The sequence below is a fragment of the Danio rerio genome, chromosome 7, assembly GCF_049306965.1.
Source record: "Danio rerio strain Tuebingen ecotype United States chromosome 7, GRCz12tu, whole genome shotgun sequence".
NCBI lineage: Eukaryota > Metazoa > Chordata > Actinopteri > Cypriniformes > Danionidae > Danio > Danio rerio.
This window is the reverse complement of record NC_133182.1, coordinates 46,137,135-46,161,534: the sequence shown is the minus strand read 5'-3', so window position 1 is coordinate 46,161,534 and position 24,400 is coordinate 46,137,135.

Sequence of the window (24,400 nt, the reverse complement as noted above, 5' to 3'; positions counted from 1 at the left end):
TTTCAGAGAGGAGCTCACTTGGAATCCGACTGGGGGGGTTTGTGAGTCTCTCTATCGTTGCAAAGAGTGTGCGAGCATTATTTAAGTTGCTGTTTATAAGGCTTGAAAAGAAAGTCTGTCTAGCAGTGTTTAGTTCCATATTTAAGGCATGAAGACTGTCTTTATAGATATTATAATAGACTACTAGTTTCGTCTTTCTCCACATACGCTCAGCTTTTCTGCACTATCTTTTCATCATTTGTACTCTAGGTGACCTTGTCCAAGATCCCTTTTGCCTGCCAGTCATCTTCTTGACTTTAACAGGAGCGATTTCATTTATGACATTCTCAATTTTAGAATTGAACAAATCAAGGAGAGAATCAACAGAATCTGCAGATATACTTGGTGCTAGCGATATGGCCTTCATAAACTGCTCACTGGTGTTCTCATTTATGCATCTCTTTCTGACAGAGACAGATCTGTCTTTAATAGCTGGAGTGATCAATATATCAAAAAAGATACAGAAATTATCAGATAGTGCCACATCCTTAACAACAGTCGATGAAATGTGTAAACCCTTAGTTATAAGTAGATCAAGAGTGTGTCCACGATTGTGTGTGGGTCCTTGGACATGCTGAGTCAGATCAAAAGTGTTAAAAACAGTCATCAGTTCTTTTACAGCATTGATTTCTGGATTATCAATGTGAATATTAAAATCCCCAGCAATACTAAAATAATCAAATTCAGAGGTTACAATTGATAACAGCTCTGTAAAATCCTCAATAAAAGCTGGAGAATATTTTGGAGGTCTGTAGATAATGATCAGTAAGATGCGTGGAGACCCTTTTAGTGCTATACTCAGATATTCAAAAGACAGATAGTCACCAAATGACACTTGTTTACATTCATACACATCTTTAAACAGGGCAGCGATGCCTCCACCTCTCCTATTAACTCTGCAAACACTCAAAAAGTCAAAGTTTAAAGGAGCTGCTTCATTCAGAACTGCTGCGCTACAGCTGTCATCTAGCCAAGTTTCAGTTAAAAGCATAAAATCAAGGCAATTTGTGTTGATAAAATCATTGACTAAAAGAGACTTATTGTTGAGCGATCTGATGTTTAAAAGTGCTAACTTAACAGTTTTAGCTGTTTTTTCTATAGTAGTCTCCGATCTACATTTAATAGACACCAGATTTGAATGATTTGCTTTACGGTCTGAAAGAGTCTTTGGTTTTCTGTCACTTAACACAACACATATCTGCTTAGAGAAAGCTACAGACACACTGGGTTCCTGCTTGTTCTGAAAACATTTGATAAAGACACTGTTATCTAAGCAGGTCCCCGACACACATCACAGAGAGCTCTTGTGTTCACCAGCTGAAGATGGGGCGTTGTTGTTTGGGCCCTGGCGGTGTGATCGGAGGGCTCTTCCAGGTGGGCTCATAGGTGGTTGTGGAGCAGGCCGCTTTTTGGTTGGTAACTGGGGGCTTGCGGCAATAGAGTGTGAAAGTTTAGTTCCAGCATACACCAGTTCCTCCATCTTTTTTGAAAAACCCAAGAGTGGTGAACATTGTGACAATGAGAACGTGTCCGGTGACAGAGGCTGTGCATCTGGAGATTCTGTCTGCAGAAATATGTTTTCCTGAGGATCATTTTTGAGTGATGAGACTTGATGCTGTTCTGATGCGTCACAGTCTGCCTGTGTTGAGCAGAGGGCAACTGATAGTGTCTCTATCAACATTGGGTGTTTTGGCTGCATGGCATTATCACTGTCCTTGGGTGATTCGTCAGCCACATGTCCACTTAGGAGCTGATTTGAGGTCCTGTGGTCATCCGGACATTTGCTAGGTGTGTGTTTGCAATTCAGTTCAGTGGCATACACAGCTGATGGATGATTGAGGGAGAAAAAAATATTGTCCTTTAGCACCTTTGCACCAAATTTGTTTGGATGAAGGCCATCTGATGTAAACAGCTGTCTTTGGTTCCAAAAGAGATTGAAGTTGTCGATGAAATTCAGTCCTTTCTTGTTACATGTTTTCTGTAGCCATACATTTAGACCAAGAAGCCGTGAAAACATATTTGTCCCTCTTGCAGGGAGTGGTCCACTTATGAACGGCTGAACCTTCAATCTTTCAGCTGTTTCCAAGAGCTCACAGAAATCTTTCTTGAGCAGTTCTGACTGTTCCTTCCGAATATCATTCTTCCCCACATGGATGATAATCCGTTTTGCAGTACTGTGCTTTTTCAGAATTTCCTCAAGTTCTTTGTTTACATCAGAAACTGTTGCATGAGGAAAGCAGTATGTCATTGTAGATCTGCTCCTGAAATTCTTGATTATTGAATCTCCTATGACTAGTGTTCTTATCTCCGGTGTGATCGGAGCAGAATGCCGGTGTCTAGTCGGCGTTGAGCCTCTGTTCCATGCAGAATTAGTTGCTGAATCATGCGATCTCTGTCTGACTGCATTTGGGGATTCTTTACCCATATTACTCAAAACTTCAAATCTGTTCTGAAGCTGTATTTGAGTCCGAGCTGTATTTGGGGTAGAAGACGCTAATGCGGCAGCGTATGATCTGACCCCGCGAGTACCCTTTGGTCTCGCACCTTGTTTATGCCAATGCTCATTTTCAACAGTTCTTTTCTGTCTTTCTGTGCTCAAAACAGTAGCAGGAACAGATTTATGGGACTCACCGGCTGTGTGCTGAGAGAATCCACAATGAAGCTGAAGTTCTGGTCGGATCGCAAGCAACTTCGTTTCAAGAACTGCAATCTTTTGTAGAAGTTTGTGGCAGTTTGTACAGCAGTAAGAATCTGAATTAATCCGGTCCAGAGGCATTTTCACAGCCGTGTCTTCCCGTCTCCGGAATGTAAGCAGCTGATAGCTGGTAGCGGGAGGATTGTTTAGACGGTAATTCCCCTCTTGTTAGTATAGCTGTATTCCAGAAAGTTTGTAGAATCGATGCTGATCTTCAAGCCGTGTTGTTTGAGCACTGTGCTGATAGGCTCAAGTTAAAATTAGGGTATAAGATATAAAAGTAAGAGTGCGAAGAGCGGAGCAGTGGGCAAAGACGTCCGAACAGTAGCAAAGCAGGAAGTTCAACAAACTTAGTTGATAAAAAAAGGTGCACAACCAACAGTAACCAACCAACAGTATCTGAGGTTTTTGCTAAAGTTACTAAGTACATGCATGAAAGCCAAAGATTGAAGCAGTGTACTGACGCTGTGACACGTTACCTGATAGATTCAGAAGACTGACGAGTCAATTGATAGAGACAAGATTAATTAAATATCATGTTTAACAACTATAGCGAGGCACAATCCAGAGGTACAACCTTAATAAACTGTCCGAAGTGAACCTGCCATTTTTACATCTATGGTCAAAACGTGGGGCTGGCCATAAAGGGGTTAAATCATGCCACTGTAGAGGCTCAGCATTGATATTTATATTATTAGCCATGGCCCAACATTTTTCTGCTTATTGGAAATGGTGAAGCTCCTCACCAGGAGATTAGCTGCTCATCAATGAAATGAGATCTTTCCCCATGGGATTGGTCTTCACTTTTCATTAGTCTGGAATCTGTGGACATACCAATCTGTTCAGATGGATGAACGTGACTGAAAAGAACAAAAAACACACACACACACACACACACACACTCACACACACACATACACACACACACACACACACACACACACACACACACACACACACACACACACAAACACACACACACCCAACGTGGAAATTGGAAAAATTCTTAATAAAAAGCAAATTTTAATTTAAAAAAGAACAAATGTTAATTACTGTCAAGGCAGATCAACCCATAGGGACTTGTTCATTCAGGGGAACACCTTGTAATGTTGAACTCTTCTCATCAATGATGTTAATGGGTTGTACAAGGCTACAAAGTAGTGGAAGGATTTACTCATGTCCAGATCAAATCATGGATGAAATGACTTATGCTGAACTTGGTGACCCAGTGTGTTGCAAGGAATTACTGTAAATTAAGTGTGTTATTTAAATTTCATAAGGCATCCATCATAATGTTTTACAACTAAACCTATATTACAGTATGATAAACAACATCTCATTAATGATAATTAAACATTTCTCCCAAGTAAATGTGAAAAAGTACCCCATAATAATTTAGATTATTATGATGCCTTTTGCAATTTTTATCTAGATGTCAACTAATTCTCATTAGTTTATAAGTCGACTTATAGATTGGAGTTAGGATTAGGTTTAGTGTAAAGCCTGGTTCATACTTTTGCGTCAAGTTACTGGCGTAACCCAAGGTGCATGCAACGCGAGTAGCTGTGCATTCTTACTTCTGCGTGCTGTCCATGCAGAACCATGCAGCTCTAGGACCCCATCTCACAAGCATGTCACACCACTCCTCTATCAGCTTCACTGGCTTCTAGTAAAGTATTGTATTGATTTTATATAAATATTACTTTTAACTATCGAGGCACTTCATAATCTCGCTCCTCAATGTCTCACAGAACTTCTCCATATTTACATCCCTTCTCGTACTCTTCGATCAGCCAACAACTTCACCCTGGTACCACCTTGCACTTGATTGAGCACAATGGGAGACAGATCCTTTAGGTCTGTGGCTCTTTGGCTATGGAACTAGCTTCCCATAAATCTAAGGAGCAGGGATAGTCTTTACACTTTTAAATCCTGTCTAAATACTCATTTTTTTTAAGCAGGCTTTTCTTTAACAATTTTTTATCATGTTTTTTATCATGTTCTTTTATATTCGCTATTGTGTTTTAACCTGTTTGGTCAATGATTGTTTTAGTAATGTTTAATTTGTTTTAGCTTGGTTGATGCTTATTGTAAGGCAACCTTGGGTGTCTTGAAAGTGGCCATTTACTAATAAAACGAATTATTATTATTATTATTATTATTATTATTATTATTATTAATAATATTAACACTCAATTGGACCATCAAAATAAAGTATTAACCTTTTTAATAAATAAACAATCAGAATTCTAAAGAACCAGTACAAAAGAGCAATTTTAAAGGAATATTTCAGTACAGTCAGTGGAGTTTAAAATTAGGTTTCATTTTGTAAAATAATATAATCTGAAGCTTTCAAAATTTAAGGAATTTTACCTGTGTCTAAATCAAGCTATAGTGAAAGAGTGTTTTACAAAATGACCAAGATACTTCAACAAAGACTCTTTGTTTTGCTGAAAACACAGCGGGCAAAAAAGAAGACAGATTACAACTGAATATTCAAAAGGTTATACCATCAAACATTTGTAGGAAGTGTAATCTTTATTTCTATAGCAGTTTTACAATGTAGATTGTGTCAAAGCAGCTTTAGAGGGGAAAAAAAGAATGAAAAGTCATAACAATGCTTCAGATTATAAAACATTTTCAGCATTTCAGGCAGGAGAACTAGTAGTGGACCTGGTGTAGTTCTGGTTAAATTAAAGGGCACCTATGATGAAAACATTTGGACATAACTTTGTGTAGGTATAGTGTGCCCACAGTCATATTGTGGTTATTAAAACACAGTAAGTCTTTTTAAATTTTCTGACGTTAAAATAGCATCTAAATAGCATCCAGAATAGAATGACTATGACTGATTTTAATGTGTTTGAAAATCTGCACTGTGTGCAAAAGACAAGACCAAAAAAAAAAAAAAAAAAAAAAACAACATAAGTAAAATTTTGACTATCTACACATGATAATAAAACAAACTGGGTATTAGTTAGCCAGTCAAAATGACATTTCTATATGCAGAAGGGGCGCTATGAGGACTATTGATTTGTTATGACCGTGTGCGCTCTGATGATTTCTCAGATATGCAAAAGCACGACCCAGAATTGGTTTGTGATTCTGCAATGGTCAATGTGGCATCTCTGAGGGCGTTATGTCAGATCTATAGTATTTTGTACCATATTAGTGGAGAAAGATCGATGTGCACACATCTGTTGACTGCATCTGAATCTATTGTCCCTGACATATCTATCATGCTTTCACACGAAGGAAATGTAGTGCTTTGTAGCCCTAATGCAGAAGCATAAGCAAACCGAAGAGTGATTGATTGAGTACCCACTGACTTTTACTGCAGGTAAGCGGTTTGGGAACTATTTTGTTCCTCTTTGCTATTCACACCAACATTATTTCACTTGTTTACCTGTAGTTTAATTTTTGTCCATGACTATTTTAGCATCACTAAGATACTATACATTTTTATACGAATTAATACATACCTTAGCATGTATATATATATATATATATATATATATATATATATATATATATATATATATATATATATATATATATATATATATATATATATATTGTTGAAGACCAAACTGGCACGATATGATGGTAGGAACCATAATGGTATCTGCTATGTTCCAAATAATATTAAAGTATTATATAATATTTTATACAACAGTTCTGTCTGGTTCTTGAATCTGATTCACTTACAGCTGTACGATATTCTGCAATAACAGCACTGGTTCAGCCTTTTAACCCTTCACCCTTGTGTATTATTCCACCGACATACAGCGACAAGCAGAGGACACTCTACAGTTTGACAAAAAATTCCTGCTGTTGGACAACAAAATGTACTGTTGATGCTTTTTTTAAGTCAAGGATGTAGTTAGATTTAAACTGTGTAATTTATTTATAAGGATAGTGCTTATTTTAACTATTTATAATTTTGCATTGGCATCAGAGCAAACACGGTTGACATTGTACATCCATAACATGGCAACAGAGACTGCTTAATAAACCCTTAGAAGAGAAAACAGTGTAATTTCTAACTACAGCTAATCAAAACACTGTTAAACTGGTAAGTGACTTTCATTCGTCTACAGAGATATCTCACTACAGTCTTTTACAGTCCACAGTATTTCTCTGTTGCCGTCGGTATTGTGACGAGTGTCTGGTGTCCCAGCGTTTACCTGGAGACTTTATGGAATAAAAAAATCCATCTTGTGGATAGACAAGGTCAACCGTCTTTTACCGCCGACGCACTGTCTTTCAGAAATTGTTAATATTTTAAAATAAGCACTATTCTTACAAATAAACTGCACAGTTGCAATCTAAACAATTATATTATCCAAAAGCCTCAAAAGTACATTTTGCTGTCTAACAACAGTAATATTTGTCAAACTGCAGCGTCTCTACTTGTTGCTTGTTGCTTGCTGTAATTGGGCGAAATAATACACAGTGAAGGGTGAAAAGGCCTGTTGAAACAAAAAGAACTGTTGTGTTTGTGTGTGTGTGTGTGTGTGTGTGTGTATATATATATATATATATATATATATATATATATATATATATATATATATATATATATATATATATATATACATGACGACAAGAATGACGACACCCTTTATATATATATATATATATATATATATATATATATATATATATATATATATATATATATATATATATATATATATAATTAATTGGAAATAAAGAATTTTAATCATAGTTACGCATGATATACCTGCACTGTATAAATACTACTCGTATCAATACTAAATAACAATTACAAAAAAAATTATCATAATCACTGTTGGAAATTATTTTTTTCTCAGACATTGAGGGTGAATCAATACTTTTGAACAACTTGAACAGGTCAGAAATGAATTGTGTGGGCTGAGATCTAACAAGGACAAAGATCTCAGTGAGATTTCAGAGCCTTTAATTGATTGCTGTTCCCCTGACAACACAACTGCATTCCATTCCAGTCAGAGTGAAGATGCCATTCAGTCAAACCACGGTCCAGTCTCTCATCTGCTCTCCGCAAACAACAGAAAACAATAAAAAAGTTTATCATTTAGTGAATATGCTAGAATGACGACACCAATCAAAATGTTTTCAAAAACATCAAAGACATACAGGACACACCAACAATATTTATATACCAATATATACTCTTAATATATTATTAATTAATAACAGGGAATTATAGTAGTTATTTCTGCTTTTTGGCACCATTGTATACCATTTCTCAAAAATCATGCCTGCCTCATAGAACAGTTGTCACCCCCAATTTACTAACACTGCTACTACTACTACTACACATTTCTACACTGTACCATTTATTACCACAGTAAAGTGCTTCAGTAAATGGAGAGAAGGACACATATCTTGGAGAAAATAAGACATTTGCCGGTGTAATGGAGGCAGTTATATTATCCAAGGTTTGGTTATATGACAATTTAAAAAAAGACATGCATTACAGTGACAGGTAACTATTTGTTCATCATTTGTGCTACTCACTGTGCCACCATGACGCCATTTGTTCATCATATTCATCTATTTTTTTACCTCTCAAAATCTGATGAAAGTTACTACACAGCTCACCACGCAGGAAAGCTTTGCTGTGTGTGATTGTACAGCAAAGCTCCTTTATATGATGTAAAGAATGTGGTCAGTAGTTGTTCAATATTTAGTGGATATATTTCTGTTTATATTCGTAGAGTTGTGCATTGTTTGTTAGCTTCTTTTCTGAGTCACTGCCTTCAGTCAGTGCATGTCAAGTCCTATAATGGGGCTGAAATTCCTGGACCATTTGTTCAAATCCTTACAACCTCTGGGCTGATGTTATTCCCCCGCTGACATAATAAGAAGAGAGAGAGAGAGAGAGAGAACGAGAAAAACAACAAAAATAAATAAATAAATAAAAACTGTGCACCATGTATTAGTAGAACATCCCTCAGAGCCTTGTGCACATGTAGACACACCTGAGCCACTCCAGGATGAACAGTAGCTCTTTTTGTGCTGTGTTGAGGCCATAAGGGCCAGGGTGACACTAGTGTCAGACTCAGACATCGTGCCCATCAAGCACAGGATGAATGCCTCATTCATGTGACACACAGAACTAGAACATTTAACAAAACATTTAAAAGATTATAAATTTGTTGAATTCAGGGTATCTGTGCACACACAATATTTATGTTTGCTGCTTGTTCAAACTACTTATTTAAAATGAGCTTAATCAACACAATTATTGAGCTTTTGGGGGCAACTTAATTGTTTTATGTTCAATCCATATAGATTTGTTAAGTTAATTGATTTGTGTAGGGACAACATGCATGAACTGTGTGGAACCCTCCATTTTTTACTGTGTATTAGACATATGTGTTTTTGTTGTACAGAAGTAAGCTGTTGTAAAAGCTAATAAACTAAACACTGGGTTTTCTAAAGTAGCATTGACCCACTAATAAACGACCCTAGGGCATTGCTTGACTTTAAACTCTTAAAGGGCCATGAAACCCCTTTCTTTGATCACATAACTCATTTTTTTTTTCATCTCCCTGTTCACTATCATATACAATACAAAATCCTCCTTTTAACAAACAAAGCTCTTCATAACTTGGCCCCTTCTTTCTGATCTTCTTCATTTGTACACTCCTTCACTCTCACTGAGATCATCTTCTGCTGAACTTATTGTCTACTGAACTTAACGTTATTGGTCCCAAACTTTAAGATGAAGTCATCTGGTGGCAGGGCTTTTAGTTGTACAGCACCAAAGTTATGGAACTCCCTGCCTTTGCACATTCGCCAGATGGACTCTATTTTCAATTTTAACTCTCAGATAAAAAACATTGCTGCAAAACAATAGCTTTGCTGTATCGGCCCTGACAGCATTGTGGGGAAAATATGCAACAAACCTCATAAATCGTAGGAACAAACACATATGACCCTTCATGAATGGTTAAATACTGCATGTCATACACAGATGAGGTCTAATCCAGTCATTAGGTCTCATGCCCTGTCAGGTCTGACTAGCCTTGGGAAAGCACATGGTCTCATGAACAGTTAAGAAGCAGGGTCTTCTCATAGGATAAGAATACACAGCTATGAATAATAATAAGAAACCGATGTCTCATCACTTAACTAGCAGATGCACACTACATCATCAATTTTGTTCCCGTCCCCAATAATTATTTTAAACCCGGAAAATGAAATTAGCTGACAAAAGCTCAAAATTATCTAGTTTTACTCACAATTAAAGCTAACAGCAAGCGTTGTCTTAACAAATGCTCAACACACAAAATCTATTAAAATCTCAAAAAGTACTCGAGGGTGTCTTGGGCCTTTAAACATATTGCAGGATGCACTATAATGTTTGGTTGATTGGTTGGATAAGCCCGATGATCCGTTGTTTTACATGTCAGTCACATGGTACCCTTGGGCCAATGAAAAGCTGCAAATGAGTCCAGACCATCTGGTATAATGGTCTGGTCTATGAAATCTTGGCATTATAAAAAAAAAAAAAACTTCACAGAAAAATGTTCATAACCACCTTCTATTATCTGCTGTCAAAAAAAAAAAAAAAAAAAAAAAAAACATCAGCTGGATGTTTTCATTCACTTAGAGCCATGCTACACACTGTAAGGAAGATCCTTTTTAAAAACCCGGGGCTAAGTTATTTTTGTGGTATTTATTTGGTGTTTTCTAAATAAATACATGAAAATAATCCTTTATCCTTTCATAATGTTCCTGTAAATGTCATTAGTGTGAAAAAAAATCTTATACTGCCCTGTAGTGTTTTTTTTTACCTATAAACTGCAGTTTCTTTTCTTTAAGTAAGCTGAAGCATATATTTTCAGTGAGCCTTTGTTGCAATTATCAATTCATAAATTTTTCACCTTCTTGTTTTTTTTATATCTATACAATGAAGTGATTTTTATGTTTTGCATAACAGAAAGAAAGACAGGCGAAGTAAAGATATGTGTAGTATTCATTCATTCATTTTTTTGTTGGCTTAGTCCTTTTATTAATCCGGGGTCGTCACAGCAGAAAAATGAACCGCCAACTTATCCAGCAAGTTTTTACACAGTGGATGCCCTTCCAGCCACAACCTATCTCTGGGAAACATCCACACACACACTCATACACTACGGACAATTTAGCGTACCCAATTCACCTGTACTGCATGTCTTTGGACTGTGGGGGAAACCGGAGCACCCAGAGGAAACCCACGCGAACGCAGGAAGAACATGCAAACTCCACACAGAAACGCCAACTGAGCCAAAGGCTCGAACCAGCGACCTTCTTGCTGTGAGCTGCTTCGCCCCTATGTGTAGTATAAATAATTTTATTTTACAAACCTGACCGAGGAACTGGTTCAATTTCCCCTAAAGAAAAAAGGTTCATTTGCTTACGGTGTGCTTCTGTCCTCAGTCCTGTTGTTCTTAGGCAGGCAAGATTGGAAAACTGCATGTGGGCCATATTTGTATTGGCCTCTGTGAGCCACTTATTTGCATCATACTCATTCATGTGTGGCCAAAGAGCCTTTGTTCAATTTAGGGAATCACCTTTTCTGGATGAGTGGCCTTCAGTGTTGTGTATTTCAAATTGTGAGTTTCTTCCCCATTTTCCCGTTTTCTATATCTTTCTATTTTCTTAAATATGGACACAAATGATCTCCGTAGCTCATTTTCAAGGTTGCTTTCTGCATAAGTGGGTGTCTGGGTAAACAGGAAATGGAAACCTGCATTTAGAAGAACTCATCCATGTCAAACAAATACTCCCATCATTTTCTGTCCTGATTTTTTCCCCATTGTACTTGTTTTTAGCCATGAAGTGGTTTAGATGCGCATTGCTTGTCTATATAAATGTCAAGAGTTGCTATATCAAGTGAATGTCAAACTGATAATGAAAAATGCCACCTTTGACTCATATCAAGTGGAAAACATCACAGCTGTGTTTGAGGGCAAAATGGTACAAACAGTTAATAACAAGATTAAACCGCTGCAAAACAAACAGACAGATAGACATCAAAAGCAAGACATTTATGGGCATTTATTAAGTCTTTAGTTTTTTTGGAAAGACAGAAAATGGAAACTCTTCTGGGGATTCCTTTACTTTTGAACACTCATTTTCCCATGAGTCCATGTTTGACATTTTGGTGTTTCATTTGTCTTTGTAGTCTACCTAGATTAACCTGGCAGAAGTTGGGGGAGCTTCAGGATGATGCCTGGAGGTGCTCTGATCTACCAGCATATTGATGTTGACTGAATTTAAAGATAAAATTCATCTCTACACAAATGTAAATATCCCATTATATATTTGATCCGGTCATGCTTTGATCTCACTTTTGGAGAGTGTTTGCTTTAGGTACACAGCATGCGCGACAAGCATAAAAAGAAGAAATTTTATAAAAAAAGATGTAGGATCCTTTTCAGATGTGGTTCACAGCTCAGAACTCTGTCTAATAAAGTTGTTTTTTAAATAATAAGGCGGGATGTTTTGGAAGCCTTTGAGCTCAAACAAATTAATCACAGTTTAATTAATTCTCTTCTGTCAATTGCATAAAATTAATTAGAGGTTACTGAGCAAATTAAAACCACAAGTGGACAATATTGACAAACACATACTGCCACAAAGGAGAGAGAAAAAAAAAACATCTCCTGTCAGCAGCCAGATATTTTAATTAAAATATTAATTGGTTGGCATCCAAAGTTCACATGAAAAAACCTGCTCTGGCAGACAGTGAAAGCAATGGCATGGTAATAAGATGTAAGCAGTGCCTGTCAAAATATTGGGCAGGCACTAAATGATGACTTGAACCTTAAAGGTCAGTGCTAGCGGCAAATAGACAGTAACAGCACCGAGATCCCAGTAAACTCACATTGCCTGCTCACCATAAGCTTTCGTCTTGTATTTTGGAAACATATTTAGAAACAGAAAAACTGATTTCTTCATTAGGTACCATCAAGTTTGGTTTGGAGCTTCCCCACTTCTGTTACATTGCAAACACTTAACCAAGACTAATCACTGAAATGGATTGGTACTGCTGGAACCAATATTAAATTAGCAAATTCAAGTCTTTAACCCCTTTAATGCAGTAATACTGGTAACTATTAAAAAAATTCCAGAATTAATTTACCAGTAAAAAATGCGCTATTCATACAGGCAAGGACATTCTGTAATTTTTTTAAAAAGCGCCATTCATACATCCATTCCAGAACACTGGTAAATTCTGACATTGTTTAACAGAAATAACAGCTGTGCCTGTATTTGCACACTTGAAGAGGGACAGACTTTTGTTGATGGTTTCACTTTTATTTAAAACTTTAGCATTCCTCTAGCTGTTTTTGTCTCAGGGAACCAAATGAGAAAAATGTTGTCGCTAGCATCCGAAGGCAGAAGCACTAATTGCAGAAAAAGACAGATTTGGTTACACATTTGACTAAAGCAGAAATGGACGATTCTGGATGGATGAATATTGTAAATAACTCCGATGTAGAGGCATGGAGCAACACACTTGTAGCTTATGTTGAGATGTACATTTGAGTTTATGCTGCAGCTTATGAGTCACTCTTTGAAACGAAAGACTACCAGTGCTGTATTGAAATCTGACTCAACGGTAAACACTCATTCACAGGCACACGTGTCACACAGCTAAACGCAGAGCTTGCAGGTAAACTCACAATAGTTTATTATCAGGTATTATCAATCATATCATTAGTTGGTACTTAGAAAGAACATAGAAATGTTATCTGACTAACAAGGAGCAGCTAAAAATGTGTCTGGACAAAGAATTCAAAGGATTTTATTTATTTGTTTTTTAGAAAAATTGCAAATGTAAATGCGTCATCTGCATTAGATTGTTCTGATTGGCCAGAGAGGATGCTTCATGTCAGCACAATCTGAATGTGTAGATGCTCAATCCAGCTTTCCTTCTGCATTCACACATAGCAACAATCTGGGGTATTCCAGGTTATATTGCAACTTCTCTTTCTGTAAAATTTGCTACATTAATGGTATTTTTAAATAGAACCTGTTCACATATGATCTCTTTACGGAAAGCTGTCAGTAATTTTCCTGAAAAGTCTGTATGTGTAAATTGGGCTTCTGTCTGTTCTTATATAAATCCACCCTCTCTATCTTTGGGTTTTGCTCTTTCTCAATGTCATTTAACATTTACCACCTATTTCATAAATGAAAAGAAATGAGATCTGTGCCAGATAAAAGGGATTGGGCCATTTACATATTTGCTGTCAAAAGTGCCATCGTTTCATGAACAGTGGCAAATAACTGTGGCACCTTTTCTTTCTTTTTTTTTTTAACTTTACCCTTTAATTTGACAGCAGGTTTTATGAGATGGTGGCATTTGGCAATCTGACCCAGTACTAAGAGTATGTGTGTGTGCATGTTTACGAATGTCCCCATGCAGTGTTGTCATCTTACCGAAGTAGAAAAACAGCATAATAGTATATACTTACATCTAATATGAAACATTAAGAGGCAAAATTGCCTCTATTTACATGCAAATATTTGTTAGTGTGAAGTCCCAATGAAGATGCCAATGATGTTTTTATTTACATGTTAGGATATTTGATGGCAATTCTGAATGTAGAAAAAAATGTACAAAGTGTACAAAAAAATGCACTCATAGAGGAAATTTAAAATGTTGGCCAATCAATGTTGGCTATCAATTTGGTGATTGTATTTGATTATATCTTGATTTGATTTGTTTCATAATTAATTATTAATATTAAATTAAAAATGTGGGGCTACGCGGTGGCACAGTGGGTATAGCGCGACCGCCTCACAGTAAGAAGGTCACTGGTTCAAGCAATGGCTGGGTCAGTTGGCATCTCTGTGTGGAGTTTACATGTTCTTCCCTTGTTAGCGTGGGTTTCTCCGGGTGCTCCGGTTTCCCCCACAAGTCCAGACATGGTATAGGTAAATTGGGAATGCTAAAATTGTTCGTAGTGTATGTGTGTGAATGAGTGTGTATGGATGTTTCCCAATGATGGGTTGCAGCTGGAAGGGCATCCGCTGCATAAAACATATGCTGGATAAGTTGGCGATAAATTCCGCTGTGGTGACCCCAGATTAATAAAGGGACTAAGCCTAAAAGAAAATGAATGAATTCAAAATGTCCATTTTGCAGATATGGAATTGTCTCAACTGCGCATGTTATTCTTGTTTCCTTAAGGAAGGAATATAGACGTTATGTTGACTGACAGATTGGGGGATTCACTTGTATGAAAAAGGGTCAATGAAATTTCTATGAAATTGGCAAAAGTAATTTGCATGTGCAGCCAAATCCCAACTCTGGGGTATATAAGGCGATGCCACATTTAGATTATCGCTGAGGAAGCAAACACAGCTCGGGATTCATGTTTTAATTCAGAACTGAAGTAGGATGTTCGGGTCTTGGAAGAACTCTCTAGGTTTCACCAGTGCACACACCTCTGAGTGAGGGTGAATATTGGATCAAGCATCGAAACCAAGCCAAATTCACTCTAAGTATGTTGTGTTAGTTAGTAACCTTAAGGAAATTGACTCAATGCTACAGGTAATTTATAATCTTGCTACAAAAGTCGGTAGGATGGCACAATGGTTATTTGGGGCTCTTATTTGAAAGTAGTGCTTCATCTTGAATGGTTTGAATGGCATCTTGTTTAGATAGTAATTCAAAACATGCAAATCCAGATTTAAACATAATCTACTGTTGTTTTTGTGTATGATGAAGATCGGGCTGTACAACCCACTGTCTTTCCTGACAACACCTGAGAACTTACAAACAAAAAACTGATTTATTATTATTATTATTATTTAAGTTTATTATTGAAACTGTGCACCTCTGGGATCAAGACCTGTAGTAAGAAGGAATATTCTAGACAGTTATTTCCATTTTTGGGTGATCCTTCTTAGCTGCCCTTTGTGGTCTGTTTACTGGACTTAGTGTACTGGGGCAGTGTGTTGGGCTCGATGTGGCTGCTGGACCAGTTTTAAAGGCTGCAGCTCAATGACCACAGGCAGCTTAGCAGTGTACTGTATATAAGATGTTTTTTTAAATATTATTATTATTAGTGCCTAGACCTGCCTAGGTGGTCTCTTAGGTGTGTTGTGTTGTTGCATTGCAACGAAACACCAATTACTCTAGCAGTTGTTTTACACAGCAGATGACCTTCCAGCCACAAAAATACACACATATCTCTCCCATTACACTCTACGGCCAATTTATTTATCCAATTAACATATGTTGCATCTCTTTTTTCTTTGGGGGAAACAGAAAATCCATACAGCCACGGCAAAGTCCACATATGCAAACTCCCTTCCTGGATCAACTTGATGTCGAGCCAGTGACCTTCATGCTGTGAGGCCACCATGTAAACCACATAGCCAACATGCCATTGAAAATCAGTTTTATTAATTATTAGAAATACAACAGGTCTTCATTGTATAGTGTTTCACAATACACTGGAATATATCTTTTATGTAACATTAGACACCTCGTGTCTGGTGTAGACATGGTGCAGAAATGACAATGGTTTTATCAATCTTTTTGCCTTTGAACTTGAAATATTTCCAGACAGTCATACTGAATTTGACATCCATTGGTTTCAATTGCTGTCAATTTCAATAGCTGTCTACAATGATACTGTCTGTTTTTGTCTTATTTTAAGTGGAAAAGTAAAAAGATGGTGACCTCTTCAGCACGAGAGATAAGGTACAGACAATATCAACATCATAAAACTACTGAGGCAGTCATTTTAACAGTTTTAAAATTTAGTCATTTATTAATTTGTAAAATAAATACTATTTATATGTCCTTATAACACTGTTATTTTATTGAAATTACAAAACACAAAAGCGTGAATATTTCAACCTTGAACTACTATAGTGGTTAACATGATGCCTTTAAATATAAACATAACTTTCTGATAGCAAAAACATGGCTTTACCTAAGACACGTCTTTCAAAACACCATTTAAATGCAGGCAGAAAAAAAGCTGAGTGAAAGTGAAACCTTTGCAGGTTTTCTAGTTACTCATATGCATTTATAGGTTGCATTGCATCAAATAACTTTTTTTTAGATTTTTAGGACTATTACTTTATAAAATATAATAACAGACATTCAAAGTGTGATTATTTTATTTCAATAGAAACATTGAATTTAAAATAATGACATGCCAAGAAGATGATCTACTTGAGAACAGTCAGAGTGACAACCATGGCCATTCCATAAATGAATTCTGGTAGTTCCAGTGTTACAACCTTTTAAGTAAAGCAAGGAATTTCCCAATTTTATTTTAATATATACTCTTAGGATACTTTTAGCAGATGCAGATACGTGGAGGAGGAGGAAGTTTATGGTTTCATTTGGTTTTGGACTCTTATAACTTACCTTATCAAAGAAAAATAAATTAACATTAATTATCTCTGCGGTGACGCATCGGCGCAGTAGGTAGTGCTGTTGCCTCACAGCAAGAAGGTTGTTAGTTCGAGCCTCGGCTGGGTCAGTTGGCGTTTCTGTGTGGAGTTTGCATGTTCTCCCTGTGTTCGTGTGGGTTTCCTCTGGGTGCTTCGGTTTCCCCCACAGTCCAAAGGCATGTGGTAAAGATGAATTGGGTAGGCTAAATTAGCCATAAAGTATGAGTGTGAATGAGTGTGTGTGGATGTTTCTCAGATATGGGTTGCGGCTGGAAGGGCATCCACTACGTAAAAACGTGCTGGATAAGTTCATTCCGCTGTGGCGACCCCGGACTAATAAAGGGACTAAGCTGAAAAGAAAATGAATAAGTGAATGAATAATTATCTCTGCAGCTTGTTTTTTAATGTTGGTCATTGCAGAAACAGCTGTCTGAGTGAGCAGAAATGTCCAATTGTTTCTCTTACATTAGTAAAGAAAAGATGGTCAAGCACATTTAGATTGACCGTCTTTTCTTTACACTGTATTTTATACTTTACTTAGAGAACATCATAGTCAGCTGAGTTTGAGAGCAAACTGGTAGCTAATAACAGCTAAGCTCAAACGACTACAAAACATACCGGCAACTAGGTTCAGTACTTTCTGTTCAAAACAAGACAATAAATGATGTTGATAAGCAATTTCAGATTGACTGTAGTTTATTTGAAGAGAAAATAGAAGGAAGTCTTCAGGGCATTTCTTTATTTTTGCACACTAATTTTTCCCATCTTACCATCAATCCGTGACTGATATTTTGATTTTGACCTAATATTATGGATGCAGAGGCACACCAAATTGCTCTCAAGCAGGGGATTTTCACTTTCCCTTAAATGAATAGATAAAACATGCATACCTGTATCAGTATCATCAACCTATGAATAATTTTATCAGATTTAGATATGTGTAGTTGGGGGAAGTGCAGCATTTACCTTTTTCAGGTGTCTACTTTGTCTTTTTATCAATAAAAAAACAATCATAATTGCAAGTTTCATAGAAAGTTTAGTGGCATTGACACTGGAAACGGGCATAAAATACACACAACAAAGATCTGCTTAAACTACAGCACTAGACACTGCAGAGAGAAAGAAAAAGTTCCCTCGTCTCTTAACCTTTTCCTGTGCTATTTGCACCATTGTCATTTTTGTCTCACCACACCATGTGGTGCTTTCTCTGCCTCCAGTCATCCTATTCATCCACTGTTATTAGCTCATTACTGTTTAAAGAGCTCACATGGTCCAGGCCTACTTCTCAGGGAGAGTCAACACCATGGGGGCAGGTGTGGGGACTGAGCAGATTGATGGAGTTAACAGGGAAAGAGGGCGAATGGCGCTTGATATTAGTAAGTGTATTTTTCCACCGAGGTAAAAAGGAGGCACAGAGGGTAATGATAAGCATGTAATGGTGAATGCCCTGAATGTATATTCTCACCACATGCACCATATGAATGCAACCAATCCAACTCCCTCTTCATGTCTGCTTGACACACTTCATTAATACTTTATGGAGTCATTCTCCGGGATAATAGTATGTCAAAGTCGGCGGGTGGAACCAGCTGTGCAAATGCTCCAGTGCAGTTCAATTCATTTGACAAGGTCTGGGAACACAGTGTTCTTTACTTCTTGGTTGTGGCACAACATGGGTGGAAAATGTGATGAAGGTGCCCTAGGATATACACACAGCGACCACTTAATTAGGTACACCTGTCCAACTGCTTGTAAAGGCAAATTTCAAATCAGCCAATCACATGGGAGCAACTCAAGGAATTTAGGCATGAAGACATGGTCAAGACGATCTGCTGCAGTTCAAACCAAGTATCAGAATGGGGAAGAACAGTGATTGAGGTGACTTTGAACGTGCCATGGATGTTGATACCAGATGGGCTGGTCTGAGTATTTCAGAAACTGCTGTTCTGCTGGGATTTTCACGCACAACCATCTCTATGGTTTACAGAGAATAGTACGAAAGAAAGAAAATATCCAGTGAGTGGCAGTTCTGTGGGAGCAAATGCCTTGTTGATGCCAGAGGTCAGACGAGAATGGCCAGACTGGTTCCAGCTGATAGAAAAGCAACCGTAACTCAAATAACCACTTGTTACAACTGTGGTATGAAGAATAACATCTCTGAATGCACAACACGTCAAACCTTGACTGAAAGAAAGAAAAAAAAAATGATTTGAGAACTTGTTTCATGGCGATGGAGTGGCACAGTAGGTAGTGCAGTCGCCTCACAGCAAGAAGGTCGCTGGTTCGATCCTCGGCTCAGTTGGCATTTCTGTGTGGGGTTTGCATGTTCTCCCTGCATTCGCGTGGGTTTCCGCTGGGTTCCCCCACAGTCCAAAGGCATGCAGTACAGGTGAATTGGGTAGGCTAAATTGTCTGGAGTATGTGTGGATGTTTCCCAGAGATGGGTTGTGGCTGTAAGGGCATCCGCTGTGTAAAAATGAGCTGGATAAGTTGGTGGTTTATTCTGCTTTGGCGACCCTGAATTAATAAAGGGACTAAGCCGACAAGAAAAATAATGAATGAACTTGTTTCATTGTAATGTTTGCATGCCATATAAGCAGAAGGATTTTTGCAAACTTACAAAAAGATGGATAAAATTATCATTGAACGCATAAAAAAATTTAACAATTGCAATTTTGTGAATAGATTAATAGAATAAATTATTTATATTTGCATTTTTTTGTATTATATATATATATATATATATATATATATATATATATATATATATATATATATATATATATATATATATATATATATATATATATATATATTGTGATTTAACAAGACCTTTTTTAATGAAGTCATATAAAATAGCACCCAACATTTGGAAATGAGATAAAAGTGTTCACCAGTTTTTCTCACCAGACTATGAGCTTGTTCCCCGGGGATAAGCTTAAACCATAAAACCCAATCCCCTTCCTCCTTCTGCTCTTTCCCGCTCTTCCATCCTCCATCTATGTCCAGTATCTGGAGGGGATGCAGTGGATGGAGGACCTTGCAGAGCCCCTGACAAACCTGAGCCAGTGAAGCAGGAACCTGTCAGGGCTATTTTTACTGCCGGCGCCCCTGGGGCTTCACTAAGCTCTTCTGTGCTCTCTGTCTCTCATCTCTCTTTCTCTCTGACTCTCTGGTCGTTGTTGCTCATTTCTGAGTCCAGTACGACTTCAATTTCAGTGCACCTCAGGAAGTTTCATGTTTATTGTTTCTACCTGACAATATTGTAAATTTCAGTGCACAGTGATATATATTCATTGACTTTTATACTAATGAAAAAAAAATGTCCATGTAAAAAATACACTGCAAAATATGGCGCAGAATACTGGGATGAAGGGTATAAGTCACATAAGAGATTATGTTAAGCTATGTTAACTTTGCAACTGCTAACTCTCAGTAGAACACACTCAAAAAATTATGTTTGCTCTTTTTTCAGACTACTTAAATTGAGCTGAAACAACACAATTCTTTCGTTTTTTTGGGACAAATTCAATGTTTTATGTTCAATCCACCTAAATTTGTAAAAAATAATAATAATTTCTTCATGTTGTGCCAGCAGAAATCGATTTTGTGAGATCCAGCATTTTTTACAGTGTATTAGTAGACTGTTTATACAGTAGAATGAGTTGTCATGCAGTATATAGAGTTGCATATAGTGATTATTTTGTCTGTTGAGGGAACATCAAAATAAAGTGTTAGCAGATATTATCAGTGTTTTCGGCATATATGGCTGTGTTCAAAAACTCGTATTTCTTTACTATTAGATGTGCAAAAAGCAGTCGTACATATACTTAATTTGACTATAGATATGTGCATACTTACCTACAACACAATAGGAGAAAACAGTACGTGTAGAAAGAGGTATGTTCGAAACTTCAGCAATCATGAAAGTGTAAGTGTAAATCCCTGAATGCCCTTCTGCTTCTGTCCAGATTCTGGAGTATTCATCAGATGCTTACTTATCTATCCCAGGATGCCATGGCAAAGTATTAGGCATAAGAGAGAAGAGGAAATGTCATTACAGTATATTGCAGTTTATTAAGTTATTGGAATATTGCAGTTATTAAGTTATTGCAAAGCAGAAAGACAATTCACAGAGTTAAATCACAGTTGTTGAGATACTGTACAGTGAACTGTAGAATTGCTGAAAGTGTAAATATGCTTTTTAGTATATTAACATTATACTTGTTTTATTTAGCTCTAAAACATAATTATGTTGGAACTTAAGTAGCACATAACGTTACATTTCAAAGGTGAATTTACATAAACAAAAAGACGTTTATTAAAAGTCTGACATAAATATACAAGACCACTCTTTATCATTCAGCTTAGTCTTATGGTAAGCTATAATGTGGATTTAATTTACTTTCTAATGCAGACTATATTTGTCATCATGCTTATTGAAAAGGACTGATTAGAAAATGCATATTTAACTACCTATGAAATTGGTTTAAAATGGACAAGCTCAAATTTTTCAGACCCAGTTAACATCTATATTTATCATTGTCTACTTGTGATTAGATCAACAAAAATGCATCTGCTGTAAACAGAGCCTACATGTGCATTAACTTGCAGATTATCAGTAGACTCTTGGGTTAGGGTAGAATAAGTTGACAGGTTAAGCATGTGATCAGCACAAATGTCTGTTGAGAAATCAACAATGTAATTTTAGTAAATATAAGTCAGAGTACACTTGACTAGTATCAGGTTGGACAACACAATCTCGCGGCATCTTAAACTTTTTGATTTAGTGGCTAATTCTTATGAATTTGTACGATCTAATTCGTACAATTTAGTATGATTCGCTCATCCCCCAATGACGGTTGGGTCTAAGGGTGGTGTTAGGTGCCATGCCTCCTTTTTTAAAATCGTACAATTTCTTACGACTGATCTCGTACGACTAAGCCACTAAACTGCAAAATGTAAATTACTTTTTCTCGTGAGATCAGGCTAAGTTGGACCCCATTTTGCCTTCAGTATTGCCTAAATCCTTTGTGGCATAGATTCAACAGGGTACTGGAAATATTGCTCAGAGATTTTGTTCCATATTGACGTGATAGCATCACGCAATTGCTGCAGATTTGTCGGCTGAACATCCATCCGAATCTCCCTTTCCACCACATCTCAAAAGTGCTCTATTGGATTGAGATCTTGAGGCCATTTGAGTACAGTGAACTCATTGTCATGTTCAAGAAACCAGTCTGTGATGATTTGCGCTGTATGACAAGGTGCGTTATCCTGCTGGAAGTAGCCATCAGAAGATGAGTACACTGTGGTCATAAAAGGATGGACATAGTCAGCAACAATACTCAGGTAGGCTGTGGCGTTAACACAATGCTCAGTTGGTACTAATGGGCTCAAAGTGTGCCAAGAAAATATCCCCCTCTCTATTACATCACACACACCAGCCTGAACCATTGATACAAGGCAGTTTTCATGTTTTCATTTTGTTGATACCAAATCTGTGGTCCAATTTGGTAAGCCTGTGCAAATTTTAGCCTCAGTTACCTGTTCTTAGCTGAAAGGAGTGGCACCCGGTGTGGTTTTCTGCTGCTTTAGCTAATCTGCCTCAAACTTGGAGGTGTTGTGTGTTCGGAGATGCTCTTCTGCGTACCTCAGTTGTAACAAGTGTTTATTTGAGCTACTTTTGCCTTTCTATCAGTTGGAACAAGGCATTTGCGCCCATTATATTTTTTCGGACCATTCTCTGTAAACCCTAGAGATGGTTGCGTTTGAAAATCCTAGTCAAAGAAAATCTTAGTAAATCAGCAGTTTCTGAATAACTCAGGCCAGCTGTCTGGCACCAACAACCATGCCACGTTCAAAGTCACTTAAATCACCTTTCTTTCCCATTCTGATGCTCGTTTTGAACTGCAGCAGATCGTCTTGAGTCTTGACCATGTCTACATGCCAAAATGCATTGAGTTACTGCCATGTGATTAGCTGACTAGAAATTTGTGTTAAAGAGCAGTTGGACAGATGTACCTAATAAAGTGGCCAGTAAGTGTATACTGTATGTTGCAGTTGCACTCATATAGATGTAAAAAAAAAAAAAACCTATAGGAAAAAAAAACAATAAAAAAACACTTGGCTCCACTGACAGCTGCATGCTAGACAAAACAATGTCTCAAGTGACCCTTTATATGATTACCTGTGTCAGACAATCATAACATTTTTTTTTTTTATCTCACAACTTAACAATTGTTCAAGTCTCAAGAGCAAATACGAATTGTTCTGAAACTTTTTGAAGAAATGTGAACTGCTTTACCGTTTTTGGTAAAGGCAGAACCAATCATATTAAAGCCACAATCATTTATGGACTCTCAATCCTTGCAAGGTCTTGCAAGGTCTTTCTATCATATCTTTCACCATGGCTTGTGCTGGAATAACTGTGTGTTGGAATTGGAGAGCAGTTTTGCAGTTGGTTTGTCAGGCAGAGATTTCCATGACATTGATGCCGTAGCTTGGAGGCTTCAGCGTGGATGGGAAGGAGAAACTTCCTGACAGCTATGCTCAAAGGACAATCCGGTAACTACTTTTCTTCACCTATTAAAAGTTCCTCTCCAAGGGATAAAACATTGTTTCCATCAGCTCACAAAGCGTGCGAGAGAGGCTCCCTCACCTTGTTATAACACCGCCTGATTCCAGAAACATTCTTCGGAAGTTAAATGTTCAGAGTATTGATGTGTGTTACCATACGTGTGTACGGTTGCTACAGTTAAGCTGTAAGCTGTAAAACCAGATTTCCCTACCTCAATACAAAGTACTTCACAAACCTAAACATATGAATAAATAAATATATAACGATATACAGTTGAAGTCAGAATTATTAGCCCCCTAAATTATTGGCCCCCTTGTTTATTTTTCCCCCAATTTATGTTTACTGGAGAGAAGAATTTTTCAACACATTTCTAAACATAATAGATTTAATAACTCATTTCTAATAACTGATATATTTTATCTTTGCCAGGATAACAGTAAATAATATTTTACTAGATATTTTTCAAGACACTTCTACACAGCTTAAAGTGACATTTAAAGGTTTAACTAGGTTAATTAGGTTAACCAGGTAACTTAGGGTAATTAGGCAAGTTGTGTAAAGATGGATTGTTCTGTAGACTATCAAAAAAATATATAGCTTAAAGCAGCTAATAATTTTGACTTTAAAATTATTTAAATAAATTTAAAAAATGCTTTTAT